The sequence below is a fragment of the Notolabrus celidotus genome, chromosome 13, assembly GCF_009762535.1.
Source record: "Notolabrus celidotus isolate fNotCel1 chromosome 13, fNotCel1.pri, whole genome shotgun sequence".
In the NCBI taxonomy this organism is placed as follows: Eukaryota; Metazoa; Chordata; class Actinopteri; order Labriformes; family Labridae; genus Notolabrus; species Notolabrus celidotus.
The window spans coordinates 677,312-687,272 of NC_048284.1; positions in this window are offsets into that span (position 1 = coordinate 677,312).

Sequence of the window (9,961 nt, forward strand, 5' to 3'; positions counted from 1 at the left end):
TCTGTCTTTGATGATGTCAGAATTCTGAGAACAAATGGAACATTCCGTGAAGAAGGTCAGAGTTAAAGAAACATCAGTGTCTCTAATCCTCTTTCATAGACCTCCATTCAACAAACAAACATTGTAAATGTTTCCTGTTATGGAACATGAGCGTTTTTCCTATGTTGTGTCACTAAAGACAATCAGCGCTTAGATTTCCGGACTTCCCTGAACGCAGCATCAGAAATGATGGATCCCACCTCCATTCAACAAACAAACATTGTAGACGTAGTTTTCTTCTCCTCTTGAGGACAGACCTGACAAAGCTTTTTACTTTCAGCTACAACTAACCTGTAATTACAGATTCTGATTCAGAGACATGTTGAATCTGGATCTCAGGGTCTGGGTTTTAGTCTGAGAAGGGTTCTGGTCTCTGTCTGTAGTCTGAGGAGTATCCACCAATCAGGTGTCAGCAGGAAGAACAGTCTGTATGGAGAGCAACAGCGGGTGTTCTAGAATTCTGACATCATCAAGGACAGAATTCTGTCTTTGATGATGTTAGAATTCTGTCTTTGATGATGTCAGAGTTCTGTCTTTGATGATGTCAGAATTCTGTCTTTGATGATGTCAGAGTTCTGTCTTTGATGATGTCAGAATTCTGTCTTTGATGATGTCAGAATTCTGTCTTTGATGATGTCAGAATTCTGTTTTTGATGATGTCAGAATTCTGTCTTTGATGATGTCAGAATTCTGTCTTTGATGATGTCAGAATTCTGTCTTTGATGATGTCAGAGTTCTGAGAACAAATGGAACATTCCGTGAAGAAGGTCAGAGCTAAAGAAACATCAGTGTCTCTAATCCTCTTTCATAGACCTCCATTCAACAAACAAACATTGTAGACGTAGTTTTCTTCTCCTCTTGAGGACAGACCTGACAAAGCTTGACTTTGGACTTTGGACTAATCTGCAAAGCAGATCTGGAACCAATCTGGAAGCCAGAGAGAAGACTCTGTGGACCTGTTTACAGTGAAACTGAGACTCTGTATTTGATGTGTTTGGTAACTTTTGGACATGTTTGTATTTATGTAATGATATTGTTTTTTGTGTATTCGACTTCAAGGTGCTTTCTAAAACTGGAACATATTTCATAAAGTTTTCATTTAATGTTGATTTGTTTTTTTTAACATTTTCTGGTGTTTGTTGTAAAGTTGTGTTATTTGAAAATGTTTTACCAAATTGTTGAAACAGACTATCTCTCTGTTTTTAGAAATGTTGTATTTCGTTTTAAAACCAACGTGTTTGATGAAAAGATGTCTCTTAAATAAAGACGAATTCTGTCTTTTGTTGAATTATAACTCTCCTCTGATTGTTATTGTGTTGTGTGAAGAATTCTGTTTCCCTGTCTCACTAAGAAGTTGTGTTTTGTTGAATTGTCTGCTGAGCTGAAGTGTTGGGATTAAAATCATTCTTTGGTGCTTTGTTAGAAAGTTTTGGTGTTTTCTGAAAGTGTCACATTCTGTTGAAATGTTGAGTTTTCTGTCTTTGTTCAAGGCGTTGCATTATTTCGTTGGAATGTGGTGGTGTGTAGTTGGTGTGTAGTTGGTGTGTAGTTGGTGTGTGTAGTTGGTGTGTAGTTGGTGTGTAGTTGGTGTGTAGTTTGAGTGTTTTCATGTAGTGTGAGATATTTCAGTATTTCATTGGGATGCTTTTGTATTTTGTAGACTTTCTGACGTGTTTTATTGAAAAGTATTTTGTAAAAAGAAAAGTTGTGTTTTGTTAAAATATTTTGACTCAATGTTTGAGGTTTGATTAAAATGTTTTGTTGAAAGGTGTCCCGTGGATTCGGCATTTTTTAAATGTTGGATTTTGTGGCGGTGTTCGACCTTCAGGGTCGGCTCAGACACGACACGGTATTTTAGACGAGACACGATTCTATCACATAATGCAATTTACAACTGCTTACAGGACTTGAAAAGTTTGAAAATTGACCTTCAAAGTCCTTGAATTTGACCTTAATAATAATATTAATAATTCATAGGATTCATACAGCGCTTTTCTGAATACTCAAAGTCGCTTTACATAGAATACAAGTAAAAATAAAACAGGGACAGAGGTGGGCGGGGTTAGAGGTCATGTGTTGTAGTTTCTTGAACAGGTAGGTCTTGAGGTGGTTTTTGAATGACTGGAGAGAGTCAGAGTTGAGGATGTGTGGAGGGAGAGAGTTCCAGAGAGTCGGGGCAGCGATGGCAAAGACTCTGTCCCCCCAAGGTGCCGTGCTTGGTCTTGGTGATAGGGGGACAGGAGGTCAGCATCTGATGATCTGAGCCGGCGAGATGGGGAGTGACGTTTGAGGAGGTCGGTCAGGTAAGAGGGGGCGAGGTTATTGAGGACTTTAAGCAGGATCTTGAAGTGGATTTGGTGCTGTATGGGGAGCCAGTGGAGGTTCTGGAGGATGGGTGTGATGTGGACTCTGGAGCAGGAGTGGGTGAGGAACTTGGAAAAAGTGTAAGAACCCTGTTGTTTTTTTTGCAGTGCGGGGAGGAGAGAACACCGGACCCTGAAGGTCAAACACCAACACATAATCAAACATTTAAAAAATGCCACATCTACGGGACACCTTTCAACAAAACACCCATTTAAATCAAACAGACCGCGGTCATGTGATAACCCGCCCCGAGCTACAAACACCCCGCGGGTGAGAGCGGTACGGCTGCTGGGAATCATCACACCACCTACATGTTGCATGGCACAGTGCTTCTACATCACTCATGCCTAGCATGTAGCATAAACAGGCGGTTAGCATCAACAAATAACAGGCTAATTAACGTGTAAGGCTAACATGGTAGCTAGTACACCTGTAAACTTACCTTCCATGTGACTGCAGAGTGCTGACTCCCATAGCCAAAAGTCTGATCTCTGTTTTGCAGACTTTGCAGCGCGTTGGTTCGCTCCACGTCTCATCCAGAGTTTATATTTATTGTTCTCCAGCCGACGTGCATGAACCTACAGCCTCCCGGCATGTTGGTCAACGCACTGTCCTCTAGCTCAGTGATTTTCAACCACTGTGCCGTGGAACACTAGTGTGCCGTGACACATCACAAGGTGTGCCGTTGGACATTTTCCAATTTCACTTAATTAGTCAAAAAAAGCCTGGCCTTACAGACATTACATCGTCACTAATTTGGATTATTAATTCCTTATTATCAGGCAAAGCTGTCTTCCTCATAGAGTAGACAGTAGAACTATATAACTATCCCACCCTCCCCCCTCCCTCAACCCTCCCAAGGAGTGCTTCCTGACAGCGTACACAAAGTTGATAATTTCAATTCTGCAAAAAGGAGATCAGTGGGCGCCAAAGTTTCTCAAACTTCTCAAGTTTGTTGTTCAGAACAAATCTAATTCTCTCTAAGTGAAGTGTGTCTGTAATCTCTGTTAACCATACTTTGAGGGTAGGTGCTTCTTTCTTCTTCCAAAATAGGAGGATCAGTTTCTTAGCAGTAAGCAGCCCATAAGATAAAAGACAGCGCTCAGAGACTTGGAGGTTCCTGAGCCCCTCCGACACGATGATCAATATGGGATCGGGTTTAATCTCCACCCCCAGAACTTGTGAAAGAAAATTAAAGATTTCAATCCAGAAATTCTGCAAGCTGGGACACAGGACATAACTGTGTGTTAGATTTGATTCTGTTGAATTGCATTTATCACAGTGTGGTGAAATTTCTGGGATCATTCTGTGCAATTTAGACTTTGAATAGTGCAGTCTGTGCAAAATTTTAAATTGAATCAAACAATGTCGCGCATTAATGGAACACTCGTGCACAAACTTCAAGCTTTCATTCCAGGTGTCTTCTGATAATTGTTCCCCAAGTTCTGCCTCCCAGCCTGCCTTAAGGGTGTCAGAGACTCCGAGGGCCATAGTCTGAAATGCACTGTACAGGTTGGAGATTAGACTTTTTGACCCACCGAGATGCTTAAGACAGCTATCCAGTTTGTCGGGCCTTGCACTTTCAAAGGCCGGCATATGTGATCTCACGTAACTCCTCACCTGTAAATATCTAAAGAAATCCTGACATGGCAGGTCATATTTCCCTTTAAGCTGTTGGAAAGATGCAAACATCCCCTCCAAGTACAGATCACCCATACTGTATATTCCCATGTCCCTTTCTTCTTCCCTTAAAGGTGACATATCACGCTTTTTTCATCAATATATATTGGTCTAAGAGGTCCCCAAAACATGTCTTTAAAGTTTATGCTCAAAAAAACACTTTGAAATCAGATTCTGGTCTGCCTGAAAAACCCTCTTCTTCATTCCTCATCAGAACACTCTGTTTTCCCTCTGACCACGCCCCCTCAGGAAGTGGGTGTGGCCTCGGCTGTCCAGCACGTTGATCTAATGTTTACATGTTGGCTGAATATACACGGCTGCTCACAGACCCGCGTTACTTCAACCCTCTGAATCTGATCCAGAATCTGATCCTGACGGAGAGGCGCCTGCAGCAGGACCTTTCTGAACCATTGGTCACAGATTTAGTGTTTCTTGTTGTTTTATTTGTCAGTATGTCGACGTGTGTCTTGGAACACAGCTACAGCTACGACATGTAGCTATGTGGCTATGCTAACTAGCGCTAGCACTTATCCATGACAAATAAAAATCATCCCCTAGATCTTCAAATCTGCAGACGTGGGGAGTCAAACCGACCTCTGCCAGAAAGGCAGCGGGACCTTTCTTAACGATTGGTCACAGATTTAGTGTTTCTTGTTGTTTTATTTGGCAGTATGTCGACGTGTGTCTTGGTACACAGCTACAGCTTAAGCTACGACATGTAGCTATGCTAACTAGCGCTAGTTCTTTTCCATGACAAATAAAAATCCACTAGATCTTCAAATCTGCAGACGTGGGGAGTCAAAGCGACCTTTGTGTTTATTAAGACAGCCTACAACTAGCATGACTCCCTCCTAAGCTCCTTGTTAGCACACATGTGTGCAGGGAATGAAAAACGGAGGAGGGGTTGAGTTGTATTTTATACAGTCTATGGGCTGAACAAGCTCCGAGCTCTGACTTCCTGTTACAGACCGGATGGCGTTGTGACGTATGAAAAACACTGCAAACTGAAACGGCTGGTTTCAGCACACATTTACAGAAAGGTGGAGAAATCAGAACAGGGGCAGAATGGATTTTTTTCATTCTGAGGGGGCTTGTAGACAGGGACACAGATTTCAGGTAGAGAACCATTAAAAAGTCCATTTTGCATGATATGTCACCTTTAAAACTTTTTCATTCTGTTTCTTCAGCACAACTTCTCCTGTTTGTAAATGTTTTAGAAACACACCGAGGTAAATCCATTCCCCGAACGCTTCCCTCCAAATTGATTTCCTCCTCAGAATAAATTTTCACTCCAACGTTGACAATAGTTTTCTGTGAAGATGTGATCCCCCGTCAGTCGACACAACAAAAGCCAGATGGTTAACTTTGCGTGAAGCGGTTCTGAGATGACTCGATATGAACACGCGCCTGCTGCTTATGAAAGGAAATATCTCCCAGCATGCTTAGAGGCCCAGAGGCACTTCAACCATGACATGATTAATAACCCTGCACTTAAAATAGGCTTCAGAAATAATTATAGGCGATGGATGGGGAAGTGCAGTTTCTGAATCAGAATCAGTTTAATTACAGAGTACAAAGAACAGGGAAGGATTGTGTTGGTGGGATAAGTGTAGGAACAGAAAGGACTGTGTGCTGCTGAGGGATCTGACACCGGAGCGTCTCAGTGGGGCGCGCCGCGGCAGCGAGATGACGTATACAGAGAGAGTTCAAAAAGTCCTTGAACCTCCAAGGAGGTAAAAAATACAAGGTGCCAAAAACTGCAGTTCCATGAGTGACCACTCGAGGCTATGTCAGAAATGGAGCCAGTCCCCATAGAGCACCATGTTAGAATGTCAAACTTTACAGCAGAAATAAACATGTTTACAGCCGGGTACAAAGAACACTTTTATACAGAATGAGTAGCTAGCGGCGGCTAATAGTTCATAGCAACATCGCATTTGATCATTCAAAGTCACAAATCTAGCGACTTTGTCTCCATATTTATCGAGTTTTCAGACCCCTCTAGCGACTCTTTTTCAAAAAAGCGACTAGCATCAAATCTAGTGACTTTTTCTGGTGTAAATGGAGACTTTTGGAGACTGACGTGAAAGCATGAATTGTTCTTACTCTACTCAGCGAGCAGTGGATGCTGCTGTGAGTCCTGCCTAGCTGCATTCAGAGCAGGAGGCGTTCACCCCTCAGCATCCAGACTGCAACTGTATCACGCACAGTGGCGTAGAATCAATCAATCAATCAGACTTTATTTATAAAGCACTTTTCATAAATTGTAACACAAAGTGCTGTACAAGAAAAACAACTTCAAATAGAATAAATGAAGAAAAAGATCCCAGCCCCGACCCCGACCCCAAACCCACCCCACAATCCTAAGGTTAACAACACAATACGCAACAATAATAATAAAAACAATAAAAATAAATAAATAAATAAAAAATCTAAATAAGTTGCTGAACGAACTGAGGAAACGCTCTCATGTTATCTTAATGAGGAAACACTGGAGGTAAAATAAGATGTTAAAACTCAAAACAGGAAATTAAAATCACCAAAGTAAAATACATTTCTAAGATAATAAAAGACTAAAATATTAAACCATTAAAAGAAAATAAGATGTGAGACTTAAAATAAACAAATAAGTAAATAAATAAATAAAGTAGAAGAAAAGTGACTATATTTGAAATAGATAATAAATAAATAGATAAAACTGTTAAGAATAAAAATAAAACTCAGTTAAAAGCAAGACTAAAAAGGTCGGTCTTGAGTTTGCCTTTAAAGATATTGATGCTCTGGGCCCTCAGATCCTCAGGGTGTTCCACAGGCGTGGGCCGTGATAATAAAAAGCTGCCTCACCGTGGGTCTTAGTTTTTCAATTGGTACAATTAAAAGTCCACTACCTGAAGACCTGAGGACTCTCACTGGCTCATATGATAAAAGCAAATCTGATAAATAAGAAGGGCCAAGACCATTAAGAGATTTAAAAACCAATAAAATAATCTTAAAATCTAAAAGACACTGGAAGCCAATGCAGAGACTTTAAAATTGGTGTGATGTGGGCCCTCTTTCTGGTCTTTGTCAGCATTCTAACTGCTGAGTTCTGGAGCAGCTGAAGCTGAGAAATGTTCTTTTTGGGGAGACCAGAAAGAAGAGCATTACAATAATCAATCCTACAGGTGATAAAAGCATGAACTAGTGTCTCTGCATTGGCTTGAGAGAGAAACTGACGCACTTTGGAAAATGTTTTTTAGGTGATAAAAAGCCTTTTTTGTTATTTCTCTAATGTGTGGCTCAAAACTGAGGTGTGAGTCAAAGATCACACCCAGAATTGCATATGGACCGTATGGACGTGTCCCTACCAATCTCAAACGATGACTGAAATCTCCCCACCAATATTAAAGGGGACATATCACGCTTTTTTCATCAACATATATTGGTCTAAGACAGTGGTACTCAACCTTGTCCTAATCAGGAGCCACATTGACGAAAAAATATTTTTGCAAGAGCCACAATCCAAAAACGCTCCTTTCCTCCCTGAAACCATTATGCATTTGAGAATATGGATAATAGTAATATGTTACTAAGGAATGAAAAGCATAATGTACAGTGCAATAACTGTGATTTATTATTTTCACTGCAACCACAAAACACACATTGCTGATCATCACTAACAGCAGATAACAGACAGCATGTTTACTGATCATCACTGTCCATAACAGCAGATAACAGACATCATGTTTACTGATCATCACTGTCCATAACAGCAGATAACAGACATCATGTTTACTGATCATCACTGTCCATAACAGCAGATAACAGACAGCATGTTTACTGATCATCACTGTCCATAACAGCAGATAACAGACAGCATGTTTACTGATCATCACTGTCCATAACAGCAGATAACAGACAGCATGTTTAGTGATCATCACTGTCCATAACAATAGATACAGTAACAGACAGCATGTTTACTGATCATCACTGTCCATAACAACAGATACAGTAACAGACAGCATGTTTAGTGATCATCACTGTCCATAACAACAGATACAGTAACAGACAGCATGTTTAGTGATCATCACTGTCCATAACAACAGATACAGTAACAGACAGCATGTTTAGTGATCATCACTGTCCATAACAACAGATACAGTAACAGACAGCATGTTTAGTGATCATCACTGTCCATAACAACAGATACAGTAACAGACAGCATGTTTAGTGATCATCACTGTCCATAACAACAGATACAGTAACAGACAGCATGTTTAGTGATCATCACTGTCCATAACAACAGATACAGTAACAGACAGCATGTTTACTGATCATCACTGTCCATAACAACAGGTACAGTAACAGACAGCATGTTTACTGATCATCACTGTCCATAACAACAGGTACAGTAACAGACAGCATGTTTACTGATCATCACTGTCCATAACAACAGGTACAGTAACAGACAGCATGTTTACTGATCATCACTGTCCATAACAACAGATAACAGACAGCATGTTTACTGATCATCACTGTCCATAACAACAGATAACAGACAGCATGTTTACTGATCATCACTGTCCATAACAACAGGTACAGTAACAGACAGCATGTTTACTGATCATCACTACCCATAACAACAGATAACAGACAGCATGTTTACTGATCATCACTGTCCATAACAACAGGTACAGTAACAGACAGCATGTTTACTGATCATCACTGTCCATAGCAGCAGGTACGGTAACAGACAGCATGTTTACTGATCATCACTGTCCATAACAACAGATAACAGACAGCATGTTTACTGATCATCACTGTCCATAACAACAGGTACAGTAACAGACAGCATGTTTACTGATCATCACTACCCATAACAACAGATAACAGACAGCATGTTTACTGATCATCACTGTCCATAACAACAGGTACAGTAACAGACAGCATGTTTACTGATCATCACTACCCATAACAACAGATAACAGACAGCATGTTTACTGATCATCACTGTCCATAGCAGCAGGTACGGTAACAGACAGCATGTTTACTGATCATCACTGTCCATATAACAGCAGATATTAGACAGCAGGGGTTGTCAGAACAGTAATGTTGTACTTACTTCACACTCAATGTGATTTCTGACACTCCTTCTGCCGCACAAGTGATTTGAAGTCGGGCTCTGCGCTGGAAACGGCGATCCGAAGGGCCTCTGTTGTGTGCTGCAGACTCAATCTGTTTCGGTTGCGACATTTTATTTTTGAGAGCGCAGAGAATGCTGCTTCACACCGGTATGTGGACGGAAACATTGAGATGATGCGTCTTGCCAGTCTGGAGATATTTGGGAGATGCCCCACCAGTTTCCAAAAGTCCACGACATCTGTAATCCGAAACTGACGCTGAAGTTCATCTGAGCCCTTTAACTCCACGAACTCCATTTGAAGCTGCACAAGTCCGAGCTGGTCGCTTATTTGCTTCATTTCATTGACCTCAACCAGGAATGGGTTTTTCACAAGTAGAAAAATATTGCTATGGTCCTTGAAGTCGTGGAATCTTGATGTGTAGTTTTGCTTGAGCTCAGTTAGCACGTCACAGAATTGTGATTGACAGGGCAGGAGAGCGTCTGCATGCATCGCCATCACTTTCTGCACGGTGGGGAAGAAACGGTAATCAGAACCACGGACACTTTGTTCGAGTACATCCAGTTTGTCAGAAAATACACTGACAGCCGTGTAGAGCTCATACACGGTCTTGTTTCTTCCTTGCATCTTGAGATTAAGTTCGTTCAAGTGCTGCGTAATGTCACACAGGAACGCAACAGACAGCACCCACTCTTTATCATCCAAAAAGGAAAATCGGGAAGTCTCCCCTTGGCCGACAATGAAGGATTTCAGGGGTT